The sequence below is a fragment of the Bombina bombina genome, chromosome 4 (assembly GCF_027579735.1).
Source record: "Bombina bombina isolate aBomBom1 chromosome 4, aBomBom1.pri, whole genome shotgun sequence".
Lineage (NCBI taxonomy): Eukaryota > Metazoa > Chordata > Amphibia > Anura > Bombinatoridae > Bombina > Bombina bombina.
In genome coordinates this window covers 1,041,296,304-1,041,309,148 of record NC_069502.1, presented here as the reverse complement: position 1 = coordinate 1,041,309,148, position 12,845 = coordinate 1,041,296,304, and the positions used below count along the sequence as shown (strand labels likewise).

At 39.8% G+C, this 12,845-nt stretch overlaps 1 protein-coding gene across 2 annotated transcripts in view; it reads left to right on the top strand.

Annotated features, from left to right (window-relative positions):
* The window catches only part of PLCB1 (phospholipase C beta 1), a 1,466,985-nt gene that overhangs the window by 952,234 nt on the left and 501,906 nt on the right, over positions 1 to 12,845 (top strand). The gene's annotated exons all lie outside the window — the stretch shown is intronic.

Below are 12,845 nucleotides of genomic sequence, written 5' to 3'. Positions count from 1 at the left end.
GGAGAGTCTTTCTGAGAAATCATCCCAACTCATATTAACAGCTCCATAGGCAATCAGCGTTGACGAGTTTCGCTGCCTGCTTTCTTCACTCCAAGTCCATGTCAGAAGCGATGCTACTATCTGTCACACTTGAAGGTCCGTGTTCCTGTTCCACGGCGTATATTCTGGTAAGATTGTTTCATATTTTATACATGTATGATAACGCAAGAAGACAGGGTCACAGTGTGACTCCTTTTATCTGTATAGAATCAAGGGTTAATATCTCTTAGGGGATTATTGAACAAATATGTTTATTTGATTTTATGCTACGTTTATGTGTGAGATGTTATGGTCTCATAGGCTATTATGGAATATACAGGTTTCACTTTCACTTTGAGAGCCATGCAGCTTACAAGCTTGGCGCTCTTTCTCATAGCAGGGGCGGTCCTGCATTGTGCACCATGTGATTCATTCCCTTTTTTCCTGATCGGGTGTTTATCAGAGAGGAGTCATAAATCTCTGTACTGTCGGGGTCATAGGGGGTGGTGAGTGCCCCAGGCATTGGGGTATAAGGGTACCATTTTTTTGAATAAAATAAGATGTTTTATTTCTCTAGTTCTCTGGTTATTGCACTAGCGATGGAGGATTCTGTTACTTTAGAGGGCACTCCCTCTATTTCTAATGAATAATTCCTGTTTATATGGTAAAGAAGACCTTAGTTCTGCCCTTTCAATTATGTTCCATATGCATTGATAATGTGATAATATCAAACATGTTTGATACCACGGAGCCGTCCACCTCTGAGGAGCATACCCCACATTATTATATCTCTACACATGCAGTTTTCTCGTAGCATTGCTGATCCTCCATCTGGAGGGGGCCTTTTTTCACCAGACATTACTGCGCATTTCAGGCGACGGTGTCTGCGGCCTTTAATGCTTTACCTCACCCTGCTAAGCACAAGCGAAAGGTTACATATTGCACTTCTTCCCAGAGTACATCAGATAATTTATTGCATTTAACTGAGGGTTTTCTGAGGATGAAGTACTTTCTGAGACTTCAGAGTATGAACATTCTGATTCGGAGTCTGCTGCCTTTAAACTTCCGGCTGACAAGGAACCAGATTTTAGATTAGGAATTTGCACTTTCTTCTAAAGGAAGTTTTTGGCAAATTCAGAGGTCCCAGAGGCCAAATTGCCAGATGAACCTTTAATTCATAAATTGGACAAAAGTTTGAGGACAGGGTGGTACCTTATCCATCCCTGCTCCTGTTAGATGGTGAACATTATTAAGAATGACAGGGACAGGATTGGATTCCTTTTCCCCCCTCTTCTTCCTTTAACAAATTGGCCCAGGTCCTGGACTTTCAATGGAGTTGTGAGGTTCCGTCCCTAAATGGGATGGCGTTATCTTTACCCTTGCTAAACGTACTACTATTCCGCTTGAGGATAGTTCTTTGTTTGGAGAGCCCATGGATAAAAGATGGAAACTCTGTTAAGAAAGATGTTTCAACATACGGGATATTTGTTTCAACCGACCGCGGATGTTGCCACGGTTACTGGAGAAACTAAATTCTGGTGGGACTTCTTATAGGATTTGATCGGGGTGGAGGATCCCCTCAAACTTACTCAGAAAATATTTATGGCCTTGAGGGTTGTTAATTATTTTATCTGTGCTGCTATTAGGCAGTTAATTCGCTTGAATGCTATGGCTTCAGCTTTTTCTGTTCAGGCCCGTCGGGCTCTGGCGGAAGTCATGGTCTGGGGATATGATTTCTAAGTCTAGACTTTTTCCCTCCCTTTAAGGGAATGATTTTGTCTGGTCCAGGCCTGGACTCAATTATCTCCACAGTCACAGGGGGCAAGGGTGTCCTCCTACTGCAAGAGTATATGAACTAATCTAAGGGACGACTTTCATTATTTTCATTCTGATAAAGCCCATGCCAGCAGTCCTCCGCTAAGCCAGACCAAACCAAGAGCTCTTGGAAGCTGGCTCAGTCCTGGAATAAATCCAAGCAGAGCAAGAAGCCCACTGAGTCTACGTCGGCATGAATGGGCGGTCCCCGGTCCTCTTCTGGATCGTGTAGGGGGCAGTATGTCGCTCTTTTCAGTCGATTGGTTCAGGGATGTGCAGGATCCATTGGTCCTGGAGGTCATAGCTCAGGGTTACATGATAGGTTTCAAGTCTCAGCCACCCAAGGGCAGATTCCTCCTGTCTTTCTGACCAGAAATGAGAGAAGCCTTTCTGGGGTGTGTACGGGATCTGTCCTCTAGGGGTTATTGTCCCGGTGCCTATCACAGTGAGAGGTTTAGGATACTATTCAAACCTTTTCATGGTCCCTATGAAGAAAGGAACTTTCTGTCCGATTCTGGACCTAAAGTGCTTAAGCAGGTTTTTAAATGTACCCTCGTTTAAGATGGAGACAATAAGGTCCATTCTTCCTCTTATTTGAGAGGGTTAGTTCATGAAGGATGCTCCCTTCATGTACCAATCCTCAAGGACCACTTACAGTTCCTAAGGTTTGCGTTCCTGGACCAGCACTTCTAGTTTATTGCCCTCCATTTGGTCTAGCTAAAGGAATTTTTCTAAGAGTGGACCATTCAGAATATCTCCTCTGTCTTTTTCGATCCCATGGATGGCAGATAATCTAGTGAGAGTTCTCTTGTATCAAGTACCAGGGTAGAATTCTCGGGTACTATAAAAGTCTCCATAGACATGAGAATATTTCTAACAGACAAGAGATCTTGCAATCTAGATTCAACATGTCTTGCCCTCCAGATCTCCTTAAGGCCACCTGTGGCTTGGTGTATGGAGGTGATTGGTCTCATGGTGTCCAGCTTGAACATTATTTCATTTGCCAGGTTTCACCTCAGACTGTTGCAACTGCGCAGCTGAACTAGTGGAAAAGCGATCATTTGGATCTGTCTTAACAGATTTCTCTGGACAAACAATCAGGAGAATTTCTCTCCTGGTGGTTTTGTCCGGATCACTTGTCCTGAGGGACGTCTGTCTCAAGACAATCCTGGGTGATTGTGACTATGGATGTGAGTCTGTCAGGATGGGGAGCCGTTTGGGGTGCCAGGAAGGCACAGGGCATCTGGTCTCAGGAGGTAAAGCTCCCTCCTGATCTCATTTTGGATCTACGGGCAATATACAATGCTCTGAAGGCTTGGCCTCTGCTGGGTTCATCCCAGTTAATCAGATTCCAATCAATCAATATATACTTGGTGGCTTACATCAACCATCAGGGGAGAACGAGAAGCTCCCTAGTTTTGAGGGAAGTATATCGGATTCTGGTGTGGGGGAGACCTGCATTTGTTCGCTGTCAGCGATCCACATTCCAGGTGTGCACAACGGTGAAGCGTATTCCTCAGCAGCCAATCTTTTCATCCGGGAGAATGGTCTCTCCATCCCGAGTGTTTGCCGAGATTTGCAAGAGGAAGATCTTATAACTTCTAAGTGCCAAGCTACCCAGATAGGGGTTGAGGTACAGGGATCCTCAGGCAGAGCTAACAGATGCATTAGCAGTACCTTGGAGGTTCAATCTAATTTATCCTTTCCGACTGTTACCACTACTTCCTAGTGTAGTGGCTCAAGTCAAGCAGGCATCAGTGATACTGACTGCTCTGTCTTAGCCGCAAACGATTTGGTTTGCAGATCTAGTGGGGATGTCATCATCTCCTCCGTGGAGGTTTCCTTGTCGCAGGGATCTGCTGACCAAGGTCTCTTTGTTCATCAATGTCTAGATTCTCTAAGGCTGACTGTGTGGAGATTGAACCCTTAGTCCTAGCCAAGAGAGGGTTTTCTAAAAGAGTTATTTTTACTCTCATTCAAGCTTGGAAGCTGGTTGTTCATCACATCTATCATAGGGTGTGGAGGACCTACTTATTCTGTTATCCAGGATGAACTGGAGAAAGGCTTTTCTGCAAGTCCCCTGAAGGGACAGTTTTCGTCCGTGTCTGTGTTACTGCACAAGAGATTTGCAGAGCTTGCAGATGTGCAGCCATTTGTTAAGGCTCTGCTGGGATCAGACCTGGGTTAAGATCTAAGGCTCCTCCTTGGGGTTTATATCTTGTCTTTAAGGTTTTGCAATGGGATCCATTGGAGCCTCTGCATGAAGTAGACATTAAATTGTTGTCTTGGAAGGTTCCTTTTCTACTGGCTATTGCTTCTGCGCGCAGAGTATCTGTGATTGCTGCCTTGCAATGCATCCTTCCTCATCTGGCTTTTCATGCCGATAAGGCTGTTTTACAAACCAAGTTAGGTTACTTCCTAAGGTTGTGTCAATTCGCAACATCAATCAAGAGATTGTGGTTCCTTTCTTATGTCCTAATCATTCTTTGTCGAAGGAACATTTACAACGTATTTCTGGATGTGGTTTGTGCCTTGAAGTTCTATCTTCGGGCCACAAAGGAATTTATACAAACCTCTTTCTCTGTTTGTTCTCTTTTCCGGGAAGCATAGGGGTCAAAGGGACTATTCGATTTCCTTATCTTTTTGTCTGAGGAGTGTCATCCATTTAGCATAGAAATGTGTTCTCCGATGGGCGGTCCTAAATTTGAAATTTTTTCTTCTGGCACCTTTTTCACCCTGATATTTCTCCTACTGTTCCTTGTTCCCTCGGCAGAATGACTGGGGTTATGAGGAAGTGGGGGAGGTATTTAAGCCTTTGCCTGGGGTGTCTTTGCCTCCTCCTGGTGGCCAGGTTCAGTATTTCCCACAAGTAAGGAATGCAGCTGTGGACTCTTCCCATACAGATGGAAATTAAATTATCAGGTAAGCATAATTTATGTTTTTTTAAGGCTTTTTGAGTGTTTTTTTTTTAGTTTAGGGTTTGGACTTTTAGTAAACAAGCTAAATGCCCTTTTCAGGGCAATGTAAAAGAGCAAAATGCCCTTTTAAGGGCAATGCCCATACAAATGCCCTTTTCAGGGCAATGCCCATACAAATGCCCTTTTCAGGGCAATGCCCATACAAATGCCCTTTTCAGGGCAATGGGTAGCTTAAGTTTTTGTTAGAAATAGTTTTTTTTTATTTTGGGGGGTTGGTTGGGTGGTGGGTTTTACTGTTGCGGGGTCTTTGTGTTTTTTTACAGGTAAAAGAGCTGTTTAAATTAGGGCAATGCCCTACAAAAGACCCTGTTTAGGGCTATTGGTAGTTTATTGTAGGCTAGGGTTTTTTTTTATTTTGAGTGGGCTTTTTTATTTTTATAGGGCTATTAGATTAGGTGTAATTTGATAATTTTGTTTGTTATTTTTTGTAATTTAGTCTTTTTTATTTGTTGTAATTATACTCGGCTAGATTACGAGTTGTGGGTTAGGGTAAAAAAGCAGCGTTAAGAGGTCCTAACGTTGCTTTTTTTACGCCCGCTGGTATTACGAGTCTTGAAGGTATAGGGTCACCGCACACTTCTTTGGCCTTACCACAAAATGTTTGACGTAAACTTTGTAATGTCTTTTTTCTATGGGGCTTCCATAGCGTCGATATTATGAGTCTGTCCTGGGAGGCCAAAAAGTGAGCGGTACACCCTACCCTGTCAAGAGTACTAACGCATTAAAGTCAGTAGTTATGAGTTTTATGGTACAATGTTGTCACATAAAACTCATAACTAAAGTGCTAAAAAGTACACTAACAACCATAAACTACCTATTAACCCCAAAAGCGAGGCCCTCCCGCATCGCAAACACTATAATCAAATTTTTAACCCCTAATCTGCTGCTCCGGACACCGCCGACAAAAACATTATAATTATTAACCCCTAATCTGCCCCTCCGGACCCCGCCGCCACCTACATTATATGTATTAACCCCTAATCTTCTGCCCCCAACATCCGCGTCGGCGGGATGAACATGGATCCGGAAGAAAGAAGATTGAAGATGCCGTTGATAGAAGACTTCAGCCGGATCATGAACCTCTTCAGCTCCCGCTTGGATGAAGACTTCACCCGGATCATGGACATCTTCAGCCCCCCACTTGGGCTTGGATCAAGACATCGGAGCCAGGACGGATCGGTGTGATACCCGGCGAGGTGAAGATAAGGTAGGAAGATCTTCAGGGGCTTAGTGTTAGGTTTATTGAAGGGGGTTTTGGGTTAGATTAGGGGTATGTGGGTGGTGGGTTGTAATTGTTTTACAGGCAAAAGAGCTGAATTATTTGGGGCATGCCCCGCAGAGGGCCCTTTTCAGGGCTGGTAAGGTAAAAGAGCTTTGAACTTTTTTAATTTAGAATAGGGTAGGGCATTTTTTTATTTTTGGGGGCTTTGTTATTTTATTAGGGGGCTTAGAGTAGGTGTAATTAGTTTAAAATTGTTGTAATATTTTTCTAATGTTTGTAAATATTTTTTTATTTTTTGTAACGTATTTCTTTTTTATTTTTTGTACTTTAGTTAGTTTATTTAATTGTATTTATTTGTAGGTATTGTATTTAATTAATTTATTGATAGTGTAGTGTTAGGTTTAATTGTAACTTAGGTTAGGATTTATTTTACAGGTAATTTTGTAATTATTTTAACTAGGTAACTATTAAATAGTTATTAACTATTTAATAGCTATTGTACCTGGTTAATTTAATTACAAAGTTGCCTGTAAAATAAATATTAATCCTAAAATAGCTACAATATAATTATTATTTATATTGTAGCTATATTAGGGTTTATTTTACAGGTAAGTATTTAGCTTTAAATAGGAATAATTTATTTAATAAGAGTTAATTTATTTCGTTAGATTTAAATTATATTTAACTTAGGGGGGTGTTAGGGTTAGGGTTAGAATTAGCTTTAGGGGTTAAAAAATTTATTAGAGTAGCGGTGAGCTCCGGTCGGCAGATTAGGGGTTAATACTTGAAGTTAGGTGTCGGCGATGTTAGGGAGAGCAGATTAGGGGTTAATACTATTTATTATAGGGTTATTGAGGCGGGAGTGAAGCGGATTAGGGGTTAATACATTTATTATAGTAGCGGTGAGGTCCGGTCGGCAGATTAGGGGTTAATAAGTGTAGGTAAGTAGCGGCGACGTTGGGGGCGGCATATTAGGGGGTAATAAATATAATATAGGGGTCGGCGGTGTTAGGGGCAGCAGATTAGGGGTACATAGGTATAATGTAGGTGGCGGCGGTGTACGGAGCGGCAGATTAGGGGTTAATAATAAAATGCAGGGGTCAGCGATAGCGGGGGCGGCAGATTAGGGGTTAATAAGTGTAAGGTTAGGGGTGTTTAGACTCGGGGTTCATGTTAGGGTGTTAGGTGCAGACTTAGGAAGTGTTTCCCCATAGAAAACAATGTAGCTGCGTTAGGAGCTGAACGCTGCTTTTTTGCAGGTGTTAGGTTTTTTTCAGCTCAAACAGCCCCATTGTTTCCTATGGGGGAATCGTGCACGAGCACGTTTTTGAAGCTGGCCGCGTCCATAAGCACCGCTGGAATTTAGAGTTGCAGTTGCGGTAAATATGCTATACGCTCCCTTTTTGGAGCCTAACGCAGCCCTTCTGTGAACTCTAAATACCAGCGGTATTTAAAAGGTGCGGGAGAAAAAAAGCTAGCATTGCTAACGCACCCCTTTGGCCGCAGAACTCTAAATCTAGGTGTTAGGGTTTATTTTTATTTTACAGGCAAGTTTGTATTTATTTTAACTAGGTAGAATAGTTATTATATAGTTATTAACTATTTAATAACTTCCTAGCTAAAATAAATACAAAAGTACCTGTAAAATAAAACCTAACCTAAGTTACAATAACACCTAACACTACACTATAATTAAATAAATTAAATACAATTACCTAAATTAAATTAGCTAAAGTACAAAACCCCCCCACTAAATTACAGAAAATAACAAATTACAAATATTTAAACTAATTACACCTAATCTAATAGCCCTATTAAAATAAAAAAGCCCCCCAAAATAAAAAAAAACCCTAGCCTAAACTAAACTACCAATAGCCCTTAATCATCAGCCAATTGGATTTTTTCTACCTTAATTCCGATTGGCTGATAGAATTCTCTCAGCCAATTGGAAGCTAAGGGACGCCATCTTGGATGACGTTACTTAAAGGTACCTATCAGCCAATCAGAATTAAGGTTGAAAAAATCCTATTGGCTGTTGCAATCATTTTGAGCTTTCATTCTATTGTCTGATTTTCTACCTTAATTCTGTTTGGCTGATAGAATTCTATCAGCCAATCGGAATCTAAGGGACGCCATCTTGGATGACGTCACTTAAAGGTACCTTCATTCAGCTTTAGTCGTCGGATGTCTTGAAGATGGACCCGCTCCGCGTCCGATGGATGAAGATAGAAGATGCCGTCTAAATGAAGACTTCTGCCCGTCTGGAGGACCACTTCGCCCGGCTTGGATGAAGACTTCTCCTGGTAAGTCGATCTTCAGGGGGTTAGTGTTAGGTTTTTTTAAGGGTGGTTTGGGTGATTTTTATTTTTAGGTTAGGGTTTGGGCGGCAAAAGAGCTAAATGCCCTTTTAAGGGCAATGCCCATCCAAATGACCTTTTCAGGGCAATGGGGAGCTTAGTTTTTTTTAGATAGTATTTTATTTGGGGGGTTGGTTGTGTGGGTGGTGGGTTTTACTGTTGGGGGTTGTTTGTATTTTTTTTACAGGTAAAAGAGCTGATTACTTTGGGGCAATGCCCCGCACAAGTCCCTTTTAAGGGCTATTTGTAGTTTAGTTTAGGCTAGGTTTTTTTTTATTTTCGGGGGGCTTTTTTATTTTAATAGGGCTATTAGATTATGTGTAATTAGTTTAAATATCTGTAATTTGTTTATTATTTTCTGTAATTTAGTGTTTGTTTTTTCTTGTACTTTAGCTAATTTAGGTAATTGTATTTAATTTAGTTAATTTATTTAAATATAGTGTAGTGTTAGGAGTTATTGTAACTTAGGTTAGGTTTTATTTTACAGGTACTTTTGTATTTATTTTAGCTAGGTAGTTATTAAATCATTAATAACTATTTAATAACTATTCTACCTAGTTAAAATAAATACAAACTTGCCTGTAAAATAAAAATAAACCCTATGATGGCAACAATGTAACTATTAGTTATATTGTAGCTATCTTAGGGTTTATTTTACAGGTATGTATTTAGTTTTAAATAGGAATAATTTAGTTAATGATAGTAATATTTATTTAGATTTATTGTAATTATATTTAAGCTAGGGGGTGTTAGTGTTTGGGTTAGACTTAGGTTTATGTTAGGGTGTTAGGTGTAGACATAAATTGTATTTACCCATAGGAATCAATGGGGCTGCGTTAGTGAGTTTTACGCTGCTTTTTGACAGGTGTTAGACTTTTTCTCAGCCGGCTCTCCCCGTTGATTCCTATGGGGAAATCGTGCACGAGCACGTACGACCAGCTCACCGCTGACTTAAGCTGCGCTGGTATTGGAGTGCGGTAATGAGCAAAATTTTGCTCAACGCTCACTTCTTGCCTTTTAACGACGGGTTTCTGAAAACTCGTAATACCAGCGCTGTAGGTAAGTGAGTGGTGAGACAAAACTGCTCGTTAGCACCGCAAAGCCTCTAACGCAAAACTCGTAATCTGGGCCAGTGTTAGGTTTATTGAAGGGGGTTTTGGGTTAGATTAGGGGTATGTGGGTGATGGGTTGTAATTGTTTTACAGGCAAAAGAGCTGAATTATTTGGGGCATGCCCCGCAAAGGGCCCTTTTCAGGGCTGGTAAGGTAAAAGAGCTTTGAACTTTTTTAATTTAGAATAGGGTAGGGCATTTTTTTATTTTTGGGGGCTTTGTTATTTTATTAGGGGGCTTAGAGTAGGTGTAATTAGTTTAAAATTGTTGTAATATTTTTCTAATGTTTGTAAATATTTTTTTATTTTTTGTAACGTATTTCTTTTTTATTTTTTGTACTTTAGTTAGTTTATTTAATTGTATTTATTTGTAGGTATTGTATTTAATTAATTTATTGATAGTGTAGTGTTAGGTTTAATTGTAACTTAGGTTAGGATTTATTTTACAGGTAATTTTGTAATTATTTTAACTAGGTAACTATTAAATAGTTATTAACTATTTAATAGCTATTGTACCTGGTTAATATAATTACAAAGTTGCCTGTAAAATAAATATTAATCCTAAAATAGCTACAATATAATTATTATTTATATTGTAGCTATATTAGGGTTTATTTTACAGGTAAGTATTTAGCTTTAAATAGGAATAATTTATTTAATAAGAGTTAATTTATTTCGTTAGATTTAAATTATATTTAACTTAGGGGGGTGTTAGGGTTAGGGTTAGAATTAGCTTTAGGGGTTAAAAAAATTATTAGAGTAGTGGTGAGCTCCGGTCGGCAGATTAGGGGTTAATACTTGAAGTTAGGTGTCGGCGATGTTAGGGAGAGCAGATTAGGGGTTAATACTATTTATTATAGGGTTATTGAGGCGGGAGTGAAGCGGATTAGGGGTTAATACATTTATTATAGTAGCGGTGAGGTCCGGTCGGCAGATTAGGGGTTAATAAGTGTAGGTAAGTAGCGGCGACGTTGGGGGCGGCATATTAGGGAATAATAATTATAATATAGGGGTCGGCGGTGTTAGGGGCAGCAGATTAGGGGTACATAGGTATATGTAATTTTTATAGTAGTGTTAGGATTTTTTTAATGTGTAATATAGTTTATTTAATTGGTAGTTAGTTTAATTTTGTTTAATAGTTATATTAGTTTAATTGTTAGTTTTAATTTTTTTTTAATTTTACAGGTAAGTTTTAATTTAATTTAAGATAGAGAAATTGTAATTTTAATATAAAGTTAGGGGGGCGTTAGGTTTAGGGGTTACTAGTTTAAATTAGTTTATTGCGATGTGTGGGCTTTCGGTTTAGGGGTTAATAGTTTAATTTATTTTATTTCGTTGTGGGGGGCTTATGGTTTAGGGGTTAATAGGTTTACTATAGTGGCAGCGGTGTAGGGCTTAATAACTTTAGTATAGTGGGGGCAATGTGGGCGGACAGCAGATTAGGGGTTAATAATACTTAAATAGTGTTTGAGATGCGGGAGGGTGGCGGTTTAGGGGTTAATAACTTTAGTATAGTGGCGGCGATGTCGGGGAGTGGCGGAATAGGGGTTAATAATGTTTATTAATGGCGGCAATGTCGAGAGTGGCAGATTAGGGGTTAATAACTTTAATATAGTGTTTGCGATGCGGGAGGACCTCGGTTTAGGGGTTAATAGGTAGTTTATGGGTGTTTAGTGCACTTTGTAACACTTTAGTTATGAGTTTTATGTAACAGTTTTGTAGCGTAAAACTCATAACTACTACTTTTAGATTGTGAAACGGATCTTGTCGGTATAGGGTGTAACGCAAGCTTTTTAACCTCACCGCAAAACTTGTAATGACAGTGCTATGGAAGTCCCATGAAAAAACATAATTTTTACGTGTGCTTTACTGACGTTGCGTTACAGGCTAAAAGGCTTGCGGTACAGCTATACCAACAAGACTTGTAATGGCTGTGTTACTGTTATAACGCTGAAATTACCATTTTTTTCACCGTTAAAACACGAATGTGCAACTTGTAATCTAGGTGAATGTTAATAATTACTAAGCTCCTGCCCGTGCGTGATTGGCCGGGTGCAGGCAGGGTGCGGGATTGCACGTGAGCGCATAGGAGCGCTCATGTGCAATGGTAAATGAGGAGGAGGAGAAGCCAGACTGACAGGGGCGAATATGTACACCCCTGTCCGCCCTTAAATTATAAATCAAGCACTATGTATGTACTGTATATCCAAGCCTAAATAAGTTGGGCAGGTGTGGTAGAGAGGGTTACATAGAGAGGGTTACATAGAGAGGGTTACATAGAGAGGGTTACATAGAGAGGGTTACATAGAGAGGGTTACATAGAGAGGGTTACATAGAGAGGGGTTACATAGAGAGGGTTACATAGAGAGGGTTACATAGAGAGGGTTACATAGAGAGGGTTACATAGAGAGGGTTACATAGAGAGGGTTACATAGAGAGGGTTACATAGAGAGGGTTACATAGAGAGGGTTACATAGAGAGGGTTACATAGAGAGGGGTTACATAGAGAGGGTTTACATAATCTATGGCTCTAAGTGTAAAATAAAGGTAGCGATGTAGGGGTTAACCCTTGCTCTTTATTCCATTTTCCATGCAAGTTTATGGTTTAAGGAACGTTTAACCTTATTCTTTATTTGAGATACCTAAAAAGCTTAATGAACAAGAGTGCTGAACCAAGAATAATTTAGTGAAAGTGTGCTGGGCACTTGAGCTGACATCGCTGACAGTTCATTGATGAAGAATGTACATAATAAAGATACTGATTTGCAGTTAATTTCATGCTTAGCAGCCAAGAAATATTAGGAAGTGCTGTGTGTGACAGAATTATTCTTGCATATTTATGTTTCTAGTTCTGTTGCTGCTATTTAAATTTGAGTGTCATAAAACTTGACTCATTATCTTTTGGTCTACATTATACGTTGCTTTATTCTCCTATACAGGGCTGCTTTTAACTGCTCAGAAATCAGTAAAAGGGATATTCCAGCCAAAATTGAAAACCACATGGGTGCATTTCTGTATTGAACCTAAGCAATTTTGTAATATACATTCATTAGCAAAAATGCTTCTAATAAAAGCTATAGCTGTTTCAAAAGTGTATTTAAGTATGCTCCGTGCACCAGCATTTTAAATACAACACTTGTTCGGAGAGCCTATGGTGCTTGTACCATCTGGTAATGACTCAATTTGTCAATTGCTGACATGATACAAACCCCACTGATGATCTGAGCAGCTGCATTATTTAAAATGTGGGTGCAGTGAAAATATCTAGCTATGCTTCACATGCACATGCAGAGAAAAATGTTAACACTAAAACAGTGATAACTCTTAATAGAAGCATTTTTGCCA